Source organism: Dermacentor variabilis, chromosome 11 (genome assembly GCF_050947875.1).
Source record: "Dermacentor variabilis isolate Ectoservices chromosome 11, ASM5094787v1, whole genome shotgun sequence".
NCBI classification, from domain to species: Eukaryota; Metazoa; Arthropoda; class Arachnida; order Ixodida; family Ixodidae; genus Dermacentor; species Dermacentor variabilis.
Genome location: NC_134578.1, coordinates 75,393,483 through 75,419,550, shown reverse-complemented (window position 1 = coordinate 75,419,550; position 26,068 = coordinate 75,393,483). Strand labels below are relative to the sequence as shown.

At 47.4% G+C, this 26,068-nt stretch overlaps 1 long non-coding RNA gene across 2 annotated transcripts; it reads left to right on the top strand.

Moving 5' to 3' along the window:
- The first annotated feature begins 84 nt into the window (after positions 1–84).
- On the top strand, positions 85–24,969 carry LOC142563605 (uncharacterized). Of its 2 annotated transcripts, none has more exons than XR_012824352.1 (4): positions 85–257; positions 7,321–7,414; positions 11,999–12,083; positions 24,825–24,969. It is a non-coding gene; the product is annotated as an uncharacterized LOC142563605 (long non-coding RNA). The 2 variants fall into 2 exon arrangements; XR_012824353.1 differs by lacking the exon at positions 85–257 and adding an exon at positions 3,004–3,063.
- Positions 24,970–26,068: the final 1,099 nt, after the last annotated feature.

The following is a 26,068-nucleotide window of genomic DNA, read 5'->3' as shown; positions in this document are numbered from 1 at the left end:
TCAATTGGGAGTAAAGTGTTCTTTAGTAAAGGGTGGCTCCTCCTGGTCCACATTAGCTTAACATGGATGGCCAGTTCGAGCATCCTTAAGATTTGAGATCCGAACTGCCATCCTTGGTTGCTTGTACCGCAATCAAGGGTGCCGAAACGGGATATCCAGCCAGCGAAGAATGTGGATGCGACGTCTTCAGCGGTGATCCTTTCTAGGGGCCGCAGTTCAGGTCATGGAGTGAAACGATTGAAGAGGTGAATGAGCAGGTGAGTGATAGTGTAACGACGAGGTCAGGCTATAGAAAAGATCCAAATATGTCTACGTCGACCTGTTGGAAGCGCCATGAAGGCTGAGGAAATGATATGGATGGCAAAATAATGTGGCGAGTGATTTTCGTTCATTAACGAACACAGGGGCAGATGCGGTTATGTACTGAGATACGGCCGTCACCCTGTATGAAGGCCAAAACGCAGTGGAAACCCACGGGGTACGCTGAAGCGCGGATGCCGGAATTCCTGAGGTTTTGCAGCTGGTTGAACAGCGCACGGTGATGTGATGAAGGCCCGAAAGGTCTCGCTTCTCCACTTGACACCTGAAAGTAGACAGTGAAGGGAAGACAGGACTTCACTCGACCTGCATTTAGTAGGTCGAGTGAAGAGCTGCCCAGGAGCAGAGGCTCCAGATTGGCGTCAGTTGTTCGCAACTTGAGTAGGACTTCCTTGGTCACAGGTGACGAACTTATGGGGGTGTGGGGACGCGGGAGAGTATGTAATTGGTAAACTAGGCAATATATTACGTGTTCTTCTTCCACATCGGCGAAAGTTAGTCGCGCTTTAGAAGGCGTAGGAGAGAGGTTTTCGGTCTTATTAGATAGTGGAGTACTGAGCTTCGAGGTTCTAATGCATCGTTATTACCAGACCTGTGCTACAAAGTAGTAACGCTGAAGTGCCTCGCAAATGGCGAGAGTTCTCTTTAGTAGGCCGGTCAGTTTGCCTGCTCAGAACTCACACTTGTGTCAGCAGAACTAGTTTCTTGGGCAAGAATACCAGGGGGCTGTAGAATTATTTCATGCATTGTCTGAGGGCTGCTCCCACAACAGTGCGGAATACATTGGTGAAAAGTTCGAAGGGAACGTCGTTGTGCTCGATGAGACAGGACTGTGGCACCAAAGAAGGGGCTTTGCAGTATTTGAAGGCTTGCTTGAAAGTTGGCGTCAAGGTGACGGATTCCTTACCTCGCAGATTTAGGCAAAACAAAAAAGGACGCATGTACATTTCATGAATACCCAAGATCCTTGGCGAAGTTAGGCGGCGGATAATCATCTAGGGCGCCTTTTGATCACGCAGAGGGCGAGTCCCTTTTGTGGAGATTTGGTAGACCAGAATGTCACGCCGCGCGCACTAGCCATGGTCTTATGTACCTGGATGAGTAAGCCGTGGTGAGCGATGCATCTGAGAAGTGGACAAAACGCTTGTTAGGGTCCTCAGCATTCCGAGACAAGATCAGTATGTCTTATACACACGAACTGTAGTACAATAGCTAGCTGGGCGAGTCGGTACATCTGCAACATCATTATTTACAGCCTCACTAATAACAAGGACGAAGAAGAAAGAGGAGACACGAGCGACTTACTCACGAGTGAAAGTTCTTCTTCATCCTTGTTATTAGTGCGCGCTGTAAGTAATAATAATGTTTATAAACGAAGCAGTAGTTGAGCCCGCGGATTATATCATTAACAAGGCACTAGAAAATTTGTATCGTGTTTTGAAAACCAAAACTTATCAATGGAAACTGGAAAATGAGTTTACATTGACCTGACCATCGCTGTCTTTAACACTTCATCGACAGATTGCAAGAAATTTGACTACAGGCATCTACATGTAGGCCTTGGCATGAACAAGCACGAAGGAGGCGTGGCAGCCGTAGTTGAGGTGGGCACTATCGTGCGTGTGTCCCTTCGGTAATGGTGCGGACATTGAGGACAAGATAATCTCCGCAAAGCCTGCAGCTCACCGTCTTCGTTTGCAGCAGGTGAAGCGGCGATACCCACGCTTCCTCCGAGCAAAGGACGATTTCCACGTACAACCTACATTCAAACTCAGCTTCGATGATAAGCTAGTATTTGGGAGCTACGTGATAGATGTGGCAGGAAGCGGCAGGGCCGACAGTTGTCTGAATGGAGCGGACAGTGCTGTTGCGCACTTCACGGGGATGCCCTCTGGCACATGGGAGCTGGGTAAATCTGTAGAAAAGGACGCACTAGGGCAAACCATATTCCACGGCGACTGACTTTTTTCTAGGATGATCGGTGCTCGTACGCTGGCCTGGTGAAGAGCGACCTCCTGTGTCGACAATCACGCAGTAGTTGTGACTGTCTGGTAGGATATCGTAGTATACCTGGAAGCCAGAACCCGCTCGGAGACGCACGCGATGACGAAATTCCGACAAAGCAAACAGCACAAGTTCCTCAGTTGGATGTGCATACGGAGCCAGCCGTAGGTCGCTCAATATGCACTGAGAGTGAAGGATAGAACCACAGAAAGCTGAGCTAGTTGGTAAGGATTCATTATGCAAAATAGAAGTGAGGCGTGCAGACAGGACACAAGAGTGCAGAAGTGGACAACACAAACGCCGGCTATCAACTGAAGGGAGCACTGAGGCGAAAAAAGAAATAAGACACAAAACTCATCTGCGCATGCTCCTGAATGGTAACACCAGGTGTCAATCGGGTACACGTGCCGGTCTACGGGAGAGATAACTGTTAAGGCACTTAATCTCTTCCTTATGTAAAGTAATTGAAGGCTGATTCACGCACGCACTTCCACCATTATAGATATGCCATGCCTCTACCATAAGACGCGTATCTTCATTCTTACGCCTGTGCAATATCGCGCATTCATCTAACTCTGGCGTGCAGTTACAATCTCGGCAATGTAGCGAAAGATTAGTAGGCGATCCACCGATTAACGACCTCTCATGTTCCATTAGTCTCTGATTGATACACCGTCCCGTTTGCCCTACGTAGAACTGGCCACAGCTAAGGGGAATTTTATACACCACAGCCATACGACAGTGAGTAAAACTGTTGTTCTTATTGTGCTTTACTGGACAAATATCTGTTCGTTTTTTGCCTTTTACCCGCTCCTGTTTATTCTGTACGGCAACGGATATCTTACCTAGCTTATTGGGAGCAGTGAAACCAACATTAACATCATATCTACTAGCAACTTTTTTAAGCCTGTGCGACACTGGATGAAAATACGGAATAGCCACTATTCTTTTTTTGCTATTACTGCCGTCTGTAATCACGTCCGTCCCTCTGGAAACCGACTTCTTTAGGCGGTCAGCCACCGTGGCCACCGCTACACTAGGATAACCTGCTTCTAATAGGCGCCGGACCTGCGCATTAAAACTGGCGCTCATTTTGTGCATGCAGGATCTGGTGAGGGAAGACTTAAGGCACTACATGGCAATTCCGTTTTTTACTAATTTAGAATGCTTGGATTGAAAGTTTAGCAACGGCTTCGAAGGTCTTGGGGAGCACTGCCAACAAACATGATTTTGTCCGAAGATCACGGAAAAGTCAAGAAACTGAATTATGCGTCACTGAGGAAATTCCTTGGTAAACTTTCATCCTCCAGCGTAAAGGTTAAATTGCTTACTTACTGAGGTAGCAGCGGGATGGAATTCTTCCCTATTGCAGAAAATCAGGTAATCATCAACGTAACGAAATATCTTGATAACGCTATCACCTAAGGGTTTCTCTAAGCAGGTGTCAACCTTACTCAGGTAAATGTTGCTAAAAATAGGGGCAACCTTTGAGCCAATGCAAATGCCTGATTTCTGCAGAAAAACGCCATCTCTCCACCCAATCAGCGTCAACTTCAAGTACATTGAAAGAAGTTCTAGAAATCTCCCGTGGAAACACCGCATCTGCCAATAAAAGCCGACTCTTGTACTTGTTCTTTAATGCACTCATTTACGGAATTTCGCAACCCGTCATGCGGGAAATAGTAATACAGGTCTTCGATATCCATACTAAAAGCTGTACAATCACCAGGATTTTCCTCTCTAATTCTGAACTAGTGCCTGAGAATTACGTAGGCAAAAGGGGTCTGAAAAAACTAGTGAAGCTAGCAGTTCTGTAGGTGACTAGCGACACAGACCTGCCACGTCCCTTTCTCTGACGCTATAGCACGAAAAGGAATTTCTTGTTTATGGGTTTTGGCCGAGAAAAACAGTTCTAAGGCGAGGGATTTAGCTTTCTTGACATTACAGACAAGCCTATCAAGATTATGCCTTGACAAGAGGTCAACTGCACGTTGCTTCACTACCGAAGGCTTGAGTTTTACTGGCTGCAAATTCTTTTCTATGGCTGAAATAGCTTTTTCTGAAAACATGTCATGTGGCATAATTACAAAATAAACTTCCTTGTCAGATATTACTGGTCTAAGTTTATGCTCCACAAGGTAATCAAGTAACGGTCGGACAGGGTCAGGCGTCTTAAAATGAGAATTTGATTGTTTAATGCTAGCAATGCAATCCGAAATACAGCGTGAGCGTTCTTCTTCCGGGACGAACCTGGTTATGCAGCGCGGTATGCTTATAACGTCAACGGGTTTTATGCTAGGCTTAAAACAGTGCTTAGGACCTAAAGCAAGGGTTCTTCTATGGTTATCACTTACGATGGCGTCTCTAAGAACATGTACGTTATTTGACGGTGATGCAGCTAGGGCTTATTTTTTCGCCTCAGTGCTTCCTTCAGTTGATAGTCGGCGTTCGTGTTGTCCACTTCTCTACTCTTGTGTCCTGTCTGCAGGCCTCACTTCTATTTTGCATAATGATTGAAGGAGGTCTCCGGTGTCCGCTCGAATGTGTACGGTGACCCGTTGACGGGCCGAAGGGAGAGATATGATAATGAACAACATATTCACGATGTGGTCGGCGATCTCGGCATGCTGGTCGAGATGTAGCGCATACTTAACTTATAGAATAGTATAGGCGTACGGTTATAGTTCTTGAAGCCACAGTGTTAGGAGGAAGTGGTCCTATATGCGTGTTAACGGCATGACTGAGCTTGTGACTGAGGAACTGCGATGGTTTGCGGTCACCATGTTCCTTCAGGGGGAGGGAGCAGCTGACGCACCTTCAGGTCTTCCGAAAGTGATAGACGACGTATGAATTCAGTCTTGAGGAGCCGGTGAAGGTCAGCCGCTGATGAGTTGCAGCAGATTGGCCGGAAATCGTTGGCGTAGATGATGTCCTAGTAGGCGATGAGGTAGTCGTATCACGTCCTGCCCGATGTGATGTGTACAATGAAGAACTGCACCTCAACCAGCGCCAATCACATTTCAGGCGAGTGTGCCCGACATGGCGCTTGATGGCGACACGGCCGTGAGCTAGGTCTAATTCACACGGAGCAACACCCGGACGGCTGCTTTCGTCTGGTACAAGTAGATGTTGTTGGCTCTGGATTTCATGTTGCTGGGCCTGCAACTGCTTCTGGAATTGTCACACTTGCTGTTCAAGAGCAGCGAGGGCTTCCTGGTCTGTCATGGCGGTGCGATTAATCTATTCTCCGGGTAGCCGGATTATAAGTTGTGAAGTGATGTATCCCAAATCGGAGTACTAACGTCGAGAACCATATTTCGGTTTATAACTTCTGTTAATAATAACTTTAAAGACATATAAACAGCTTTATAAGGCCGTGGCAGCCACAGAAGCCACAGTAACGACTCGGAGGTCCGCGCTCAAAGAATGATGCAAGTTACTTGCCCTGACACGCTTATATTCGCCTTGATGCCTGGAAAGACCTCTCAAACCATTCCTACAACGTGCTTCTCAGCTGCTGATGTTGATGCCGAACAGGAGTGGCGCGCCGCTGTGGAAGCACCGCCTCACTTGGCGAAGTGGCGTCTTGGTTGACACTGTTTGACAGTAGTTTATTACCACTTGCAGTTTTTTTAAATAATTGTTAGTTTCAGCCTTCCATACGTTTTCTTTTCTCTTTTATGTGCAACTGCAATTAGTGCCTGTTATTACTTTAGGTTTGGGCAGCCTGTGAACAAGGGGTCGCGCGGCAGTTTTTATACTGTGGGGAACTACTTTCTTATAATATATTTATTATCAAAGTATAAAGATGCCTCAATAATTAATAAAGTAGGAATTTTTGAAGCAGTTTTTTTCCTTAGAGATTTTCAAACTGGGAAGCACGAGCTAGAATGTGGACGCTTTCAGGGTGCCATTACAGTGCTTTCAAAGAGTTACTGCAACCAAGGATATCATAGGGTGCCGATGGGTTGGGAACTTATTGCGATAACTAATGGTTACGGGGGTAAATTTGATGACATTATTGCCATAGAAATTATTGTCCCTCCAATATTGTCAACTTCGACACTTTATATGCCTACTTTGCCACTATTGTATTCGTGAGATAAATCGTATGAAATAAAATGCACAATTCTAAAGTGTGGTTATCCGAACAATTCAATACTACTAGAAGAGGTTTTAAAGGTTGACTATTGCGCTGTGTAAACATGTCTGGTATACCGAACGTTCTGGCCAAGCATGCCGAAAATTCTGATATAAAGAGCACTTCAGATAAAAACGCGATTTATTAGAAACCACATTATCGACGTACAAATGAAAACATGTTTTGTATTGCGTGGCATAGACTGGGAGACATGAGAACGCTTCAACTGCTGACGCTTCGTGCACGCGTCTTTGTGCACTCCTAAATTGCCCAGTTTAGGTTTTGCAAAGAATAACGGGGAAACTTTCTCGAGCTGCAGCTCGTAGATGGAGAGCATTACCTGCGATCTGAAAACTAATACGATATAACGTTTTTAATACCCACAACCTTTACGTTGTCATAAGAACGCAAGTGCACTAAATAAACAACATAAATGTCTTGTTGAGCTTATTAGCGGAAGCATTCAAAACGACATCGTATTTGCTTAGTCCATCATTTATAAAATTTTATTTTTAAAAAAAAATTGCATTGGTCCTCTTGAGTGCTCGGTTTTCATAAATAGTGTTATCCTTCCACTATTGCAGGGCAGTTCTGAATGTTTTTCATCGATTCGCTAGACTGTTTGCCTGCACATGCCTCTTTAGAATTCATCCTTCTCTGGTTTGCTTTAATGATATGATTTTCTAAGAGAACCCGAACAATGCTTTCTTCCATTACCTCATGTGATGCATTTATTACCTCTTTAATTGTCCAGCTTTGCTTGTACTTCTCTGCCTTGTACTTTGCACTACGCCGTTCCGCAGTTTTTGAGACGAATACAAGGCTACATAATTTTTACTTCAATATTTCACTTTCAGAAACGCTTCATTCACCAGCGAGCACGTACGGAGAGATTACCAATATGAACTGCTTGCCAGCGTATGTGCTTATAGTAGCCCTCTGCGCTATGAGGTAAGAAGCAGTTTGCATTAATAGACAGCTATTGCTTTTCAGATCTACGAAAAATGGGCAGCGAAATCTATTCATTACCTCAAGAATACAATTTTTCACAAAATTTAGTAAGTTTCGCAGACATTCGTTTCATGAACACAATTACTGGCGCTGCAATTATCCGGCCTAGATATTGGGTCTAAAAGCACTGCAATCTAGTGCACATTTGCCCAACGAAGATAAGCTGGTTACGAAGAAGAGAAGACAGCGAAGACCATGCAGACATGACGAAAATAACGGCAGAACAGCGACGATAAAATTGTAACCTAATTGTTAACTAAGGCGGCTACACATTTACCACATTTAGCAGTAGCAAGTAAAGGAACACCACGTTTCATTCTGGCTAAGAAAGCTGCGCTCGAAGCATTACTGCAATGGACGGCTCTATTGTACGCATCCGATGATGCAAGAATATTGTTTGCTACTGCTACTGAGGCATGAGTTTCGCTCTCTGTGTAGGGGACGGGCAATGCTTTGCTCTTTTTATAGCGGAAAAGGTGCATGCTCCTAAGCTAAATCGCGAATGCAAGTGTGACGCGCCGTGCTGGAACCTGTTTCAGTTAAGCCTTCACGGCCGCGACGTTCAACGTGTATATTTTGGGTGCATTAGTTACAAATTTTCCAATAGCTGGGAAAACGAGGCAGTGTCAAAACTAGGGCAGGTCATAAACGGAGCTCACAACGCCCACTCTGTACACGGTTATACGCTCCTGTACGTGGTTATACAGGGTGAACAGTTCTAAGTGCTGTTAAGTTGTTCCAAATTGCCTGTGGCAGGTAGCAAAATTCTTGTCCTTGACATGGGTTAGAGGCGGCCATTACTAGCATGAGAAATTGAAATACATATTCAGTAAATAAAAACAACACAAAATCTTGCTGAATTTCTTATAGCACATATTGAAATTTACGAATTGCAGCGGGTGAGATCGCAAGACCTATCCACTTGAAATGATTGTCCAGGATGACGCGTTTCAAGGTGATATTTCCCAAGGAGTGGAACAAAATACACTTGATTTCCAGTTAAGTTCGTGCTTAAATGCGTAAAAGAGCCTTTTTTTAAAGAAGTGGAACAACAGTGCATTTCTATAGCAAGTTTGATGGCGCATTTCTCCAAACTGGCCTCATTCTGGCAATTTATTCTGAATAAGTACGCTTTGCAGAGCCACAGGGTACCATTCGTCAATTGCAGTATGTGCCGTATAGTAAATAAATCAAAAGGTAATTAGCTGATTTTTATAATCAGATAATATGTGTCTCAATCTCCCGGGAAAGTAACGTCGGCTTTCCAAAAATTTCATAAAAGATAAGAATAATCATCATTTATATCAATAAGGACTAAAAAAGCTTTTGATTCCATCATACGTCTTTGAAAATGCTCTAATGTACACTGTGTTAAAAGGCTCTGAAACGCACAAACTACTGTCTAGTAGTTTGTGCGTAAACAAGTACCTCCCAATAATGTAATAGTGATTGACCAGATTGTGTTCTGCAACAACAAAGACAGGTTTCATATGCACAGTGGAAAATAAAACAAGATGAATGTGCCATTAATTCTTTGGAACGTGATGCTGAGACAGTTTCAGTTTTTTTTTCGATTGTGTACTGTAACGTAGGTCTTCCTGCGCACCAGAGTGAGTCTGCTTCCTTTGATCAAGGCCCCTATTTAAAAACCTCACGAAAAAATTCAAGCACTTCTTATGAGTTTTGAATGCGAAAGCACTGATGTCCAATTGAACGCTGCTGAGCGCTCCTTACAGTTAGGAACTACTCGCGAGCAAGCGAGGAGTTCCTAACTTGGCGCGCTATGATTTGGCCTTACCGAGGCGCAGTTAGAATGCAGGCGCAGAGAACGCAAGAGAGGGTTTGTGCGCACGAGAAACTAGCTGATAACACACGCTTTCGAGATGGAGGGTGACGTGGCATCGCGGGGAAGCCCTCTCCCCTCATGCAACACCTGGGGCGCGCTAGCTACAGCAGGTGTTTACGTTTGACCTGTGTCGACCACGTCGCGGTGCGATCGTGACATGGCGTCTTAGCCAATGGGAATATACCTGCCGTTACGCTGCTGCATGTGACAGAGGCCGGCTTTTTTGCTCAATGGGCCATTTGGCACTTTGGCATCATAAATACGTGGTTCAAGTGGCGCCTAAATACGGAAAAATATCTTCGCAGTTTTTCGCAGTCTACACGCAAAGAAATATTAATGCTTAAGTCACAGTGAAGTTCTAAAGAAGAACAATAGTAAGTGTAAAGGTGAAGGCTGAAAGCAAACCAAAACAAGAAGTTTTTGAGACAGCGTAATCTGGTTACTGATATCTGTGGAATGATCGAGTAGAAGCTACTCATTATTTTCTTTAAAAATAATCAAAGGGAGGTCCACAATGCCATCCGCACTTTTTTTGTCAGAGAGACAAGTAAGCGTGTGTACTACATATTATAGATAACTATGGAACAGCCTGTGCGCAACAAAGAATTTTGGTGCACAGGAAGACTACATGCTGCACTTTGCATTAACATCAATGCAACGGGGAACCACGACACCGCAGCATCAAACACAGGACCATCTTAGATTAACAGCAGTAGTGTGAACGTGCTAAGGCCACGTGCTCGCCCAAAGAATTTGCTCTTCTGTGTACCTGGATCAGGAAACGTAACCATTTTTGCGGTGACAATATCTCGCGATTGCGAAGGCAATTCACGTCAGTGGCGCATTACATAAGTTTGCTTGCACCCTGTGTGCACAGTGATATATCGACTGGCTTCTACGTGTTTGTATACAAACAGGTCTCCGAAATATGTTGATCTAAAGGTGCTTTCTGTCACGTGTAGGAATGTCGCTACGACCGCGTAATACAGAAAGCAGCGTAAAGACCCTCTATTCGATAAGAGTCCGCTTGCTACGGGCAGCCAAATCAGGGCTAGTAACCAAATGTTTTCCTTACCCGTTGTGATGTGGTGGTAACAAACTATGACGACCGTCACTTCCAAACTGACTGAATAGATTACAATAAACCGTCTGCTTTCACAGGGATACTAGCAACCACTCAAATACTGCGTATTTAACGAGCCCAGAAAGCACCATCCAATATTGCAGAAAATGTGTACAGAGAGAGATTTTACCCTTGATTGAGAGAGAGAAAACATTTATTTCGACCATCGAGGTCGTTGCTCTTGAGGTGGAGTGGGTGGTGTCCTCATTCCAGGACAGAACATTCTAACTGAAGAACTCCGATAAGAAAGTTGTCTGGTGAGGAGACACAGTCATTTCAATTATAATCACTACATATTTAGATGATGTAAATAAGTTGTAATAGAATGAAGTAGGTGCAAGCATCAACAGAGAAATCTCGAAGTGGTGTGGGTCTAAATGACATTTTGTTTTGTTTTACTAGCGCTAAATATGACTTGCAACAACCTATGCAGTAAATAAAATGAAAATGTGAAATATTAGGTTGCAGAAGTATTGCCTTTATCACCATGGTAACGTTCAGTTGACTAGCAAGAGAAATAGTCCCTGATTCCTGGTCGGCCCCTTTATGCTGTCCAGTAGTAAATCTGTCTGGGACCAGGACACTTACATCAAGATAAAATTTCCAGACAAATAGTAATCTGTTGGGGTGGGTATTTGGGTATTTGAATGTATTGACCACCAAGATGACAACTGTGTTATGCTATTAGAACGAGCATATGCAAGGACAACATCGAGGTTTCCCAGAAAACTTGAGGCGATAATCATCATGCAATCAGGGGCAGGACGAGAATTGTTAAGTGTGGCCTTAAGAGACAGCAAGAAAGATATAGTAGCAAAAACTCAAATCAAGAGCAGAGGGTGTGGCCGTTGTATTTGGATTCAATACCACGAAATTAAAAACGGCAAGGCAGATAAGATAACCAACCTCCTGTTATTGTGTCACGATTGCTTCCGTGTGAAACCTTATGCTTTCGGAGGAGGGCTCAAAATATAGTCCTTAATTGAAATTTAGAAATTTGAAGGCATAGAATGTATCCGTCTGACGCGTCCCAGTGACGGATGGATACCGCTGGGAAAGTTCGCCGCTTTAGAATGGATCTAAAATAATTTGAGTTTGTGATGATAATCAGCGGGCAAATGCGATTTCTTAAATTTTAGCACGAAACACGAGTGAATTCATACATAGGTATATTATAAAATATATATGGTAAAACAAGAATGATGAAGAAGCATGAGAGAAGGCAAGAAATTAGGAGGAAAGCAGGCACGATAAAAGAAATTTTGCAGAAAACATCGAAAATGATTATCAGTGCAAGCGAATAGCATGAGCCACCGAACGAGAAAACAAGGGAGAAAGTGAAGCAGTAAGTGAGCGAACGAACGACAAAAACGAACAAACGAGCGAGAGAGTAAACGAGCTACAATTCCCCCTCCTTTCCAGCCGTCACCGCAGCGCCGTTACACTGTAGCACACAAGTTACAGATAATAAGGAGCAACAGGCAACTTCTATGAAATACTAAATACAATTGTGAAACACGTCTATGACTCATGTGATATATTTCTCTGTTTTAAGCTCTGATTCGCGGACTGCGGATGAAGTTGTAAAAGCAACAGTAGAAGAACGAGTCTTGTATTCTACGAGAAGTTGCTATCGAGAGGTGAGTACAAAATCTAATTTCGTGAAGCCATGAATCCTGTCTACCGAAGCATGTTGTGGACTTGATACGGCAAATTGAACTACTGTTTGTGAGGGAGATTTGTAATAAAACAAAGCATGTGGTGTAACCAAACTAAGAATTCCTGTTCATTGTCACAACGTCCCGCATATCCATCATTAGTTCTAGAAGAAAAAAAAACAATGTCAAGAAAACAGGCTACATGCGCGAGTACGTGGATGCAAGCAAGTGATATGTTGAATATATCTATAAACTTCTCTCAGGCTTTTGTTTTCTCTCTACAACAAAAGGGTCAATATTATAACCCCACTAGTTTGTCATATATCAGAGGCAAAACGGGCCACTGATGCTGCCGGCTGGCTCCGTCGATCCACCAGTGCCCCTTGCGAACAATATTAATCATGGCTCGATCTCCCGAGCCACTTTTTTCTTCATTTCGAAATCGAGCTACAAGTTTGTCGCCATCGCGACTGACATGCCACACGATAGACAATAGACCCGCCTGCAGAAATTAAGGATGTTGCCGGCTTTCTAACTTAACCTTTAGCGTCGCTTGGTTTCTCCGTGGGAACGCCCTGTACTTACTTCATAATGTTCAAGAGAGCCCCAATTATCGTTGTACCAGAAATTAACTCACGATCATTCATAGTTCATCGACCAATTCATTTACCGAGTTCCTAAAAAGAAATCTCATCGAGATGTTCTCAATGCACCTTTCTGCAAGCGGACTATCAAAAATGAAAGAATTCGTCAAAAATACCTAACTTATAGCTACAAGTAGTTCTGGCCCAACAACGCTGACAATTTGTGGTTTTTGATTCAGTTTACCCTTGTCCACACCCTGTTGTGAATGTTCGTGGGCTGAGGAGCTCAGCACACACTAAGGGACGCATGGGGGATGGACATAGCCTTTATCTCTACATCGCTCTGGTCATATATGCCGCATAGACACATAAGAAGCAAGGTCACAGTACACTTAGGCACATAGAAGAGGAGGCTGCGGTACACTATCTTCGCCTTCCGTACCTGATATCGTTCGATATCCTACATGTCTGACTTCACCTGACATCGACTAGTTTCTCACCCTGTCTCGTGGCGCTACACTCATGCTTGCGATGCGTTGCGCCAGCATGAAGAGCTGTTCTGCGCCCTGGCCGTAGGTAGGCATTATGGCCATCTGGTAGCTGGAAACGCATCACAGGCCCGTTGGCGAAAGAAGCCGCCGGCTCTGCTAGCGTACTTGTGCCGACGGTACCACTGTCTGCCACGCGAACCACGCGGACCTAGCCGTTCTCAAATGAGATCGCAGCCACTGGCGGTCGGGTGGTCCGTCAGTCGCCCGAAGTTGTTCCCTGGTCCCGTCGAGTCCTCTAGGCAGGTGCCCGAGTGGAGCGGTTGCCGCCTTGGTCGCCACCATGACATGTCACTGCGGATCCTTACCGATGCGCCCGTTCTGCGGCCCAATCAGAATAAAATGGCCAACCCACGCTCTCCTCATGTTCCACGGTGCCGCGCACCACCACCTAGGTTTCTAGGTCTTTCGACTCTGTCGGGTCACGCTCACGTGTGCTCACTTGTCCACCACATTTGCATTTACTGTCGTCACACTTGCTGTTTCATATTGTTACGCGGCTTCAAATCGTCATCGTCGTCGTCTTACTGCTCGGCTCTTCGTCATTGGAAATACCATCCCGTAGCACTACCCCCGGCGGCAACAGCGCTGTCCCGTAGCGACTAAAGGCCGGAGTCTGAAGCTGTGTAGTAGGTCTTGAGCCTACTGACGTGCACGACATCAGTAGATGCCAGAGTAGATGACGAGGTTGAGCTCACAGGCGCAATTTCGTACGTCACAGGCGTCACCTGGCGCAGCACGCGGTAGGGCCCTGTGTATCGCGAAAAGAGCTTTTCTGAAAGTCCGACGTGACGAGAGGGCGACCACAAGAGCTCGAGTGCACCAGGCGAAAACTCTACGTCACGGTGGCGGGCGTTGTACTGACTCTACTGCGTGGTTTGCGAGTCCGTCAGCCGAGCACGGGCAAGCTGGCGTGTATGGTCGGTGAGGGCGATGGCGTCGCGCGCATTCTCGGTTGTTGAGATCGCAGCAGGACGAAGTACCGTGTCAAGGGGCAAGGTCGGTTCGCGACCGTAGAGTAGATAAAATGGAGAAAATCCGGCGGTGTCGTGCCGGGAAGAATTATAAGCAAATGTGACGTAAGGAAGGGCAACGTCGCAGTCGTGGTGGTCCTTCGAAACGTACTTGGACAACATGTCCTTAAGAGTTCGGTTTCACCGCTCTGTCAGGCCATTGGTTTGAGGATGGTATGAGGTAGTCAGCTTGTGTTGAATAGAGCAGGAACGCACAATGTCGGCGATAACTTTCGAGAGGAAGTTACGACCACGGTCAGTAAGCAGCTGTCGGGGGCGCCATGCACTAAGATAATGTCCCGCAAGAGAAAGTCCGCGAGGTCAGCGGCGCAACTGGTAGGGAGAGCTCGCGTGATAGCGTATCGGGTGGCGTAATCAGTTGTGACGGCTACCCATTTGTTTACAGAGGATGACGTGGGAAAGGGACCGAGGAGGTCTAATCCAACACGAAAGAACGGTTCCACAGGGACGGTGATCGGCTATAAATAACCGGAAGGTAGCACCTGAGGTGTTTTCCGACGCTGGCAGGCATAACAGGCAGCAACATAGCGTCGGACGGAGCGAGCGAGACCAAGTCAATAGAAGCGGCGGCGGACGTGGTAGTATGTGCGGGTTACCCCAAGATGTCCTGCAGTGGGTGCGTCATGCATCATAAAGAGCACAGTCTGTCGTAAATGTTTTGGCAGGACAAGAAGAAAATCAGGGCCATCAGGGAGGAAGTTCCTTCGGTAAAGAATGCCGCCCTGGAGGACAAATCGGCGAACGGATGCGTCGGTAGGTGTAGACTGCAGACGCTCGATGAGTACTCGCAGCGATAGGTCTCGGTACTGCTCATCGGCGATGTTAGCGAAGGTAGACACAGAGAAAATGCCGTCGGCGGTACTACTGTCGGCGTCGTCAGGCTCGTCTACCGGGTAGCGAGACAGGCAGTCAGCGTCCTTGTGTAGTCGGTCAGAAATATAGGTGACAGAGAACGAATATTCTTGGAGGCGTAAGGCCCAGCGACCAGCTCTTCCTGTAGTGTCTTTCAATGAGCATAACCAGCAAAGCGCGTGATGGTCTGTGACAACTGAAAAGGGTCGGCCATATAAGTATGGGCGGAACTTCGCAACCGCCCAAACTAGGGCCAGACACTCACACTCAGTGATGGAATAGTTGCGCTCCGCGGGCGAGAGGAGCCTGCTGGCGTAAGCGATAACACGGTCGTGGCCACGCTGGCGTTGTGCCAGTACTGCGCCAATTCCGTGACCGCTGTCATCAGTACGGACTTCGGTAGGCGCAGAAGGATCTAAATGGGCCAGAACGGGAGGCGTTGTGAGAAGGTCGATTAGAAGCGAGAATGCAGAGGCCTCGTTATCGCCCCACTGGAAAGGGGCGTCTTTTTTCAAAAGCTTGGTTAGTGGTCGTGCTATGGCCGCGAAATTTTTCACGAAACGGCGGAAGTACGAGCAAAGGCCGATGAAGCTGCGCACATCCTTGACACACTTTGGAACAAGGAAGTGCGTAACAGCATGGATCTTGCCTGGGTCCGGTTGCGCTCCGTTCGCGTCAACGAGATGTCCAAGGACGGTAATCTGGCGACGGCCGAATTGGCACTTTGACGCGTTGAGTTGCAGACCGGCTCGCGGAAAAACGTCCAGGACTGCTGAGGGGCGCTCGAGGTGCGTAGCGAATGTTGGGGAGAATACTATAACGTCGTCCAAGTAGCACAGGCACGTGGACCATTTGAAACCGTGAAGAAGAGAGTCCATCATGCGTTCAAAAGTGGCAGGAGCGTTACATAGACCGAACGGTATCACTTTGAATTGATAAAGACCGTCGGGTACTACAAAGGCAGTCTTCTCGCGGTCGAGATCGTCCACGGCAATCTGCCAATAGCCGGAGCGAAGGTCAATACAGGCGAAACAGCGAGCACCGTGGATGCAGTCAAGGGCGTCATCAATCCGAGGTAGGGGATACACGTCCTTTTTGGTAACCTTGTTAAGGCGCCGATAATCCACGCAAAAGCGCCATGAGCCATCCTTATTTTTTACTAGCACAACTGGCGACGCCCATGGACTACATGACGGTTCAATAATGTTCTTGGCAAGCATTTTGCGAACTTCGGTGTGAATAACTTGACGCTCAGCTGGTGATACTCGATACGGGCGGCGATGAATAGGAGGGGCATCGCCGGTATTAATGCGATGTTTGACAGCTGTTGTTTGGGCCAAAGCACGATCGTTCAGGTCAAAAATATCTTGGTAGGAAGTCAGCACGTGGTAGAGCGCACGAGCGTGCTCGGAGGGCATGTCGGGTGCAATCATTTTCTGTAAGTTGGCGATGGTACAAGTTGCCGACTGCGACGGTAGAGGAGGGTCGGCTGAATGGCGTTCTACTGAAATCGATGCTACAGAGTGATCCTCGAATGAGAAAAGTTGGGCCAGAGACATCCCGTGTGGCAGCACTTGTGTCTTGAAGCCAAAATTGACCACTGGCAGGCAGACGCATTTCGCCGTAATAGATAAAACTCTATGAGGTACTGTGATCCCTTGTGTTAGGAGGACGTCTTGCATAGGAGCCGCGATGTAGTGACCGTCGGGGACTGTTGGGGATGACACGAAGGCAACGTAAGTCAGTGCCGAAGGTCGCAAGCGAACGAAGTCGACGGAACTGGTGCGAGTAGGGTGTTGTTCAGCGGGATCCAGAACAAGCAGGTCGAGGCGGAGAGTACTGGCGGAATAATCGATGAGAGCAGAATGTGCGGAGACGGAGTCTAAGCCGAGGATGATGTCGCGGGGACAGCGAGCGATGACTGTGAATAGCACGATTGTTGAGCGATCGGCGAAGGAGACGCGGGCGGTACACATACCAATTACGGGGGCTGTTCCGCCAGCGGCGACATGAACAGGCTTCGTGACGGGCGTGATAATTTCCTTGAGCCGGTTACGAAAGTCAGCGCTCATTACGGACAAATGCGCCCCAGTGTCTATGAGTGCAGGCACAGAAACACCGTCGACTTGCACGTCAAGAAGGTTCAGCTGAGTGGGCAACGTCAGGAGAGGATTTGGCGGCGTAGGGAGCAATGCAGCGTCACCTCGAGGCGCTCCATCGTCTAGTTTTCCGGCTGGGAGCGGCGCCCGAAGGGAGTCGGCGAATAGGAGCGATGGGGGTGGGCAGAGCGAGATTGTCGTCGTTGGGGCGAAGGCGAACGAGAATAGGAGCGGGTCGGTGCAGGAGAATCAGCGGCGGCGTTATCGGAGCGGGCGGCGTAGGGACGAGAAGGGCCAGCTGGGAGGCGAGAGTAGGCAGTATAAGTAGGCCGGGTCGGGGAACTCCAGCGACTGCGACAGTGCCGAGAAATGTGCCCGATTCGATGGCAGTGGAAACAAATCGGCTTGTCGTCAGCAGTGCGCCATTCAGATGGGTTGCGGAGACGTGGTGGGTAAGAAGATGCGGGACGGGGCGGAATCGAAGAAGCTGGGCGGGTATCAGGACGATGGGCCGAGCAGATGGTGTGAAGACCCATGTTTTCGAACTCTTGGCGGACAACTGCTTAGATCAGTGAGACCGTGACAGCTGATGTGTTGGTGGGACTGGAGTCGAAGGCAGCCGGATAGGCGGCCTCGATCTCACGCCGGATGATCCTGGTAACATCGGCAGTGTTGTTTGGACAAGGAGTGTCGGCACAGGATGATGTCGCTGGGGTGTTGGGCAGACGGGCAAACTCCTGGCCAATACGTCGGCTTTTAGCGAGTTCCAGGCGGCGGCACTCTTTTATAACAGCATCCACCGTCGCTACGTTGTTGCAAACGAGCAAGTTTAAGGCGTCATCGGTAATGACTTTGAGGATGTGGGCAACCTTGTCGGACTCAGTCATGTGGGTGCCAACTTTGCGGCACAGAGCCAAGACGTCCTGAATGTAAGGGACATAGGGCTCTATTGACGTCTGCACACGGCCGGAAAGCACCTCCTGCGTGGCAAGTTGGTGACCGTAGGGGTTGCCGAACAAGTCTCGAAGCTGTGTCTTAAGTGAATCCCAACTGGTAAGCTCATCTTCGTGCGTGCGATACCAAACTCTAGGTGTGCCACCAAGGTTAAAGACTACGTTGGCGAGCATAATAGTAGGGTCCCACCGGTTATTGCAGCTGACGCGCTCATACATGCTGAACCAGTCATCGACGTCTTCCCCATCTTTGCCCGAGAATACGCCAGGATCACGGGGAGCGGCGAGAGCGATGTAGGTCGTCGAGGTGGCAGCAGGTGACGGAGCCTGCGGAGTCGGGTTTTCGTCGCCGGGAGCCATGAAGGAAGGCTCGACGTACCGTCCACTGCGAAGCTCCGTGACGAGGTACAGGGAACGTCCACCTCCACCAGATATGTTACGGAGGAAGACGCAGACGAAAAGCTATGTATAAGTATATTTACAAGAAAATACGCTGCGCTTGGCCAAGAGGCAACAGCCCGCGCTGGCTTCAAATCGTCGTTGTCGTGTTCTTACTGCTCGGCTCTTCGTCATTGGAAATACTATCCCGTAGCAATATTTTCATTCATACCACTCTAACTTGTCCGCTCCGCATGTTGGCGATAACAAAGCTCGAGCCGACCCCACCCACCGGAGTATTCGAGAGGGCTCACAATTTTCCAGGCGTGCCGAGAGCCCTGCATTGTTTGCTGCACAAGGTCGTCTGTTACCAATCATAGTCTCTCACGCTTTTTCGACTCCACATTAAGGACTCTCTAATTAGATCGTGCACCACTACGATGTGGGAGATGCCACGAATGGGTATTCTTGGTCGGAGGATGTCATAGTTGGTAAAATTAAAGGAGTCATGCCGGAACATTGTAAACGTAGGGATTAACGTAACTACTATCTCATCAATAAATGTGTATCTATGACACTGTCACAATAACGTTATTATCTATTATCGATTTGAATATTATCGTGTTGTAGTGACTGTGAAGAACGCAGTGTCAAAGCTGTGATTTTTTCTGGGGGGGAGGCAAAGCTCTCGCTGCTTAGTTTGCACTGAAGCGATCGGCAGCACGAAAGTCACTTCACTCGCTGCTGCAGCCTTTACTCACGCCAGCCTTCTGAGAGCGTGTCCGCGGTCATCGAGTGAGATGTGTGCCCGTGTGCCTGCGCTCGCGTCACACCGGGCCTGTTAATTTGGATAGTCAGCGAATCTTTACAAGTTTATATGGCAGCCAAACTTCTATTCTTACTCCGTATAGCTGTCCCGTAATTTGCTATTGCAATTCCGTCGTCCACTACCACCGCCGCCAGCTCGCCCATATGTCGCCGAGGGCCACTGCCTAAGGAAGACAGACGTATTGTGCCTCCCCGACCACCGGCTGCTGGGCTATCACGCCAGAGAAGCGGGACACGTCTACCGACGATGCCCATACTGGGAGGTGGGACTGCGAGGGTTGGGCGTGAATGCGCCGCGTCGACAGTTTTGTGAGCGGCCACGTGACATCGGCGACTGCATCGCTGCAACACAGAGAAGACCCCGATGACATTTGTGTTCACCTCTGTCTGCCAGGACACTACCTGTCGCTGCAGCGCCGAACACGCTGGCCCAGCTCGGGTCTGGCCCGTAAGCCTCTAACCGGAAAGCTCACAAGACCTACCGATGGAGGTTGCATTTGCTCTACGTCGAGTTGAAGAAGATCCTCCGCCGCCGACTATGACGCTTCAAGATCTATTTCAACAATGCAGCAATGACACCCTGCCATCCTAACGAAGCCTGGAAGCCAAGATTGTGACGGCGAAAGACCACCTGACGACGCGACTTACCAGTCACAGGTCAGCGCGACGCAGCCGTGATCCGACGCCAAGACCTAAATGCAAAGGGAGGCAAAAGTCCAGAGACCTCAAGGTGCTTCTCGACAGCTACGAAGTCACCGCGCTTCTAGACACTGGAGCCGACTACTCAGTTATCAATGGATTATTCGCCATCAAGTTGAAGAAAGTCAAGACTGCATTGGAAGGCCCTCAAATTCGGACAGCTGGAAACACCTCATAACACCCACTGGAATCTGCACATCAAGGACTACAGTTGATTACCGGACCTACGCTGCGCCGTTCGTTGTTCTCCAGCAGTGTTCGCGAGGCGTAATTCCTAACATGGACATTCTGAAGCAACACAGCGCAATCATCGATCAGAGGTCGAAGTCTATAACGCCATCCACAGACCAAGAGATAAAGACGGAGAGAACCTCGAGTTGGCGTGCCTTGATCGTATTGAGCACCAAGTAAGCAACCGGCCTCGCTCCTGCGTGACCATTTCCGTCGGCAGCAAAACAACCGCAGACCTAGAAGTCGTCATCGAGGGCGATCAACCTCTCCTGCTCGAACGTGTAATTTGCGTCACAAGATCGCTTCGCTACTCGGAGGGAAAGCGAAAGTGATGGTGACAAGCTTTAAACAGGGGTTGAAGCCCATCAACAAAGGCAAGATGATTGCATACATCGAGAAAATAATGGATACCACTGCATTAATGCGCTTGTCGTCACGAATTCTGTCGCATCTACCTCCATGACCATGGTTCCCGAGCCACACTTCGAGATAAATTCAAGTCTCCACACTGACAAGCAGCAACAGCTCAGATGTCTCCTCCGACGATACAAAGACTGCTTTTCGAAGTGACCGGGGATTCGACAAAAACTAGTTGCAAAATATCTCATAAGAGCCGAAGAGTGCACTCGGATACTCCGTCGGAGCGCTTACCGCGTTTCGGCATGAGAACGTGAAACTAGAAGGCAAAAAGTAGACGAAATGTTGCCCGACGACATCATCCAACCGCCGAAAAGGCTGTGGGCATCTCCCGCAGTCTTGGTAAAGAAAAAGGACGGAATCCTGCGTTTTTACCTAGACTATGGTCGACTGAACAAGATCACGAAGGACGTATACCCACTCCGCTGGATGAACGACGAAGAGGATCGGCTCTGCAATGCTAAATAATTCTCGCCGATGGATCTTAAGACTGGCTACTGGAAAATAGAAGTCAACGAGTGGTTTCGCGAAAATACCGCTTTCATCACGAAAGACGGTCTCATTGAGTTCAAGATCATGCCTTTATGGCTGTTCTTGGCGCGTGAAACGTTCCAGCGCGCGAAGGTCACGGTGTTAGCAGGATTGAAGTGGCACACCTTGTCTTGTCTTGTGTCCCAGACAGTGGCGCATACCCACTATGGGGAATTGGCCAACAAGCAGGCGGTTTTTCTTATGCATAGAAGTAAAGCCAAACTAGATTTAAATTGCGGAGCGTGAGACTAGAACTGTAATTTAGACGTGTGACGAAACTATTGTTAAGAATTTTGATAAAATAAGTTAACGTAAATAAACGAAATCAGAGAAAATATGTCTTGTTTACTTGGATGACGTCTTCTTCACCGGAAATTTCGACGATCACGTTAGGCTGATTGCGACAATAATAGGCCATGAATTCGTCCGGGCTGGCACCAAAACTTGAGCCGCACTTACGATGAGCTTCTGTTCCTGGGCCACGCTATCAGCAAATCTGCAGTTCACCCCGACCCGCAGAAGGCACTGCGTAGATTCCTTGGCATGTGCGCCTACTACAGGCGCTTTGTCAAGGACTTTTCACGCATTGCTGAGCCACTGACACTTCAAACTAAATGTGATGTGGAGTTCAAGTGCGAAATGCCGCAGGCCGACGCATTTTAAGATCTCCAACAACGCATGCACTCGCCACCGGTACTTGAGAAATTCGACGAAGACGTCAATACAGAAATTCACACTGCCACCAGCAGCCTATGCCTCGGTGCCATTCTAGTCCAGAAGAAAGAAAGACTTGAACCGGTGAAAGCTTACGCTAGCCTGTGGCCGTCAAAAGCGGAAAGCAATTATTCTACAACCAAAAAGGAGTGCCTCGCCATCATCTGGGCAACAAAAATATTTCGCCTTTGCTTATATGACAGGCCGTTCAAAGTCGTAAGCGACCATCACGCGTCGTGTTAGCTAACAAATTCAAGGACCCCGCATGAGGCCTGGTACGGCGCAACCTCTTAAAGGACTCTACACGAGTCCTGGCGTGGTCATTGTTAGGTAACGTCATTTTAGGTAACGTCATTGTTACCTACAAGTCCGGACGAAAACGCTCTGATGACGACTGCCTGTCTTGCCCTCTCGTGGACACGGCGCCCCATGATGACCAAGACGAGCACGCCTTTCTGGGTACAATACCCGCATGATCATGAACAGCAGGTTGCCATTATCCCTCAAAAGAAAAGTATATAATAGCGGTGTCTTACCTGTACTCACCTATGGGGCAGAAACCTGGAGGCTTACGAAAAGGGTTCTACTCAAATTGAGGACGACGCAACGAGCTATGGAAAGAAGAATGATAGGTGTAAGGTTAAGAGATAAGAAAAGAGCAGATTGGGTGAGGGAAAAAACGCGAGTTAATGACATCTTAGTTGAAATCAAGAAAAAGAAATGGGCATGGGCAGGACATGTAATGAGGAGGGAAGATAACCGATGGTCATTAAGGGTTACGGACTGGATCCCAAGGGATGGGAAGCGTAGCAGGGGGCCGCAGAAAGTTAGGTGAGCGGATGAGATTAAGTTTGCAGGCATGGCATGGCCACAATTAGTACATGACCGGAGTTGTATAAGTATGGGAGAGGCCTTTGCCCTGCAGTGGGCGTAACCAGGCTGATGATGATGATAATGATGATGATGATGATGATGATGATCTGCAGACGACTTTGCCGAGCAGTAGCGAGCTGACCCAGAGCTCAGAAGCCTTGCTGAGTACATGCAAGGCAAGATCAACATTGCCCCGAGTGTGTTTCCGCGCGGGTTGTCTTCATTTTTCTTGCGAAACGACGTCCTGGTGAATAACTTTTCGCCATTGCGCGCAAACTACTTTCTGGTTGTGCCCGCAGCACTCCAGTAAGAAATGCGGCACTCCCGACACGATCATAAAACAACCGGGCACCTCAGGTTTTCCCGTACGCACGGGAGAATGCAAGTACTATTGGCCGCGCTGGACCACCGACGTCACCAGCTGCGTCAAGACATCCCTAGACTGCCAGCGACGCAAGACTCGACCGAGAAGTCCAGGGCGTTTGCTGCAGCCGATCAAGCCTACTTGGCAACAGTTTGAGCGGATCTTGATGGATTTGTTGGAATGTTTTTCGACGTGGATAGCGTTCACCACCGACTACCTTACCCGCTATGCCGAAAAGAAAGTGGGGCCCAAAGGTAGTGCATAGGAAGTAGCAAAATTTTTCGGCGAGAACATCCTCCTACGACATTTGCACTAGAAGTCTTCATTCCTTACAGATGAATGGCTTTCACAGCTGAGCTTACGGAAGCCATACTGCAGTATAGCCACACAAGTCTCCGGAGGACTACTGCCTACCACCCGCGGACGAATGGCCTAGCGGAACGACTGAGCAAGACGCTGACCGACATGCTGGCAATGGGCGTCGACGTATAACACAAGACGTGGGATGCGTCCTTGAGTATGTCATCTTTGCTTACGATATGCCAGAGCAAGAAACAACACATATCACGCCATGGAATCTGATTTAGGCAAGGGACGCGACGATGACTCTCGACGTCTTGCTGCCGCACATGACCGACGAATAAAATATAGATGTCGCACCCTATGTCCAACTCGCTGAAGTAGCTTGGCAGCTAACCCGCCTGCACATTAAGATCTAGCAGTGAACTGACAACAGGTACGCCAAACTTCAACGACGGTGCGTAGAATATTAGCCTGGCGACGTTGTTTGGATTTCAGCCTTGATACGCCGACGAGTGCTCGGCTAGAATCTATTGCGACGCTATTTCAGACCCACAAGATCAACCGTCGTGTTGGCGCACTGGACTACGAGGTCGTGCCAGACGACATTCCGCAAACATAGCGGCGCCGCTCGCGGCCTGAAATAGTCCATGTTGTGCGTCTTAAGCCGTACTCCCAGCGCTTACGCTCTTTGGGACTTCGCTTCTGTGTTGCTTTGTTACTTTTTCTTTTGTTAATTCTTTATTTGTTTTTCGATCTCTTGTTTACAGCATCGCGACGATGCTTTTTAACAGGAACGCATTGACACCTACGCTTGTTTATCTTTATGGGGTGACCACGTTTCACCCTCTAACAAACGTTATCGCTCAGGGCAGCACGCCCCTGTAGGTATGGGAAGTTTCGAATGTTATGTATGGGTCAATCCGCTGTCTGTTGTCACTGAAAATTGTGTAATCTGACAACATATATGCGAGACGCGAATCGTGCAGTACTTTCTGGATGACACGCGGGCACCAGCGATTAATCTGGAACCTTCTATGGCCAAACTGTAAAAGTTAATAATCATATTTCGACGATCGCCGACCGTGTTCGCCACTACTGCTGTGCTTTGAGTATAACTTGCTTTGGTGGGCACAACTACTACGTCCAGTAAAAAAGTTAGTTTCGTCATTCACCGTTTTAGCGCTGTATTATTCAGCATCACTAGCTACTACCTAACAATATGTACCATTGAAAATATTGGAAAAATCCTATGTTCTGCAAGAAGCAAAATGATTCGAAGCATTTGTGATTTGCCTGATGTGTTTATTGCTTCCAGACGTGCAATCGCGGCAGCTGCCCCAGCAAAGGCTGTAGATGTCCAGGATTTCTTTCGCAGCTCTTTGGAAGAAGATCCTGTTACTGAGATGGATACCTGCTTTGCCCCTATTTCATGATCAATTCAATAAAGTTATTTTCTGGTACTTTGTAGTATTGTCTTATTTATTGCGTAAAATAACCATTCTGTGGCCTGATCCCGGCCTATAAGCTAAGGACATCAGTTGTGTGAGTGTGAATTCAGCACTCTAGAGATTTATCTCCAGGAAGAAGGTTCGCTTAATGTGACAGACAACAGTCGAAATATTGAAGACAGTCTTCGTTGTACTATGTGACAGAACGCCGTCTATAGGCATGAATGATTCGCATGGTATGTTGTGGTTATCGTTACTCAGCACCTTAAATCATATTGTTTTTCTATAAAAAAAGAATAAGCAGCGACAACTCCTATTCTTGCCTTCAGAACTTATTCTGTAAGAAAAATGGCCTGTACATTGAAATACATCTAGGAGCTTCTAGTCTGTAGGATAAACAACGTATCACACGATAACATAATACGACAACCTATTTCAAACTGATTTTATGCCACGTTTGAGCCGTCCTCAGACCACATGTGTCTATCTACTAAAGAACTAGCAGGCAACAAAAGAAGAAAATGCCGGAAATTTTTGTCAAATTAGATTTTACTACCGTTTTTTTTTCTAAAAAATGCTGAAAACTTATCAGTTCGAAGCTTTATCACTGAGTCACTAAACTAAAAAAAATCAGTGCACGTGCTTATAAATCAGTACTTACGGAAACACGGGCCTAGATATAGGACTACAGAAAGAGATTTGAACAACGGCAGGAAATTTCGGATTTTATTGATATGTTGAGTAGCATTTAGGCGTTTCTAATACGAACATTCATGCACTTCTTCTGAGGCATAGGGTTTTTGTATTTAGCTGAGGTACCTGGTAATATCTTTATCCTGTTTCTGCCCTAAAGCATTCTATCTTTCAAACATACAAATCATAGGTCCATTGGGTAATAACTCATAGTCAGTTTGAAGCAGCCTATCTTCTGGGCTGCTTTAACGAGCAGCTTTCACGAAGAATTGGTGCAAGCAGGATCCCTTGACACAGAAACGAAATGCTACTTAATAGCTCAACGAAAAAAAGCCACAAGAACTATGCGGCTTTAGAAATAAATTAAACAAATTCGTGCCACAAAGTTTGGTATAGCGGTAATTCTCCTCAAGCACTG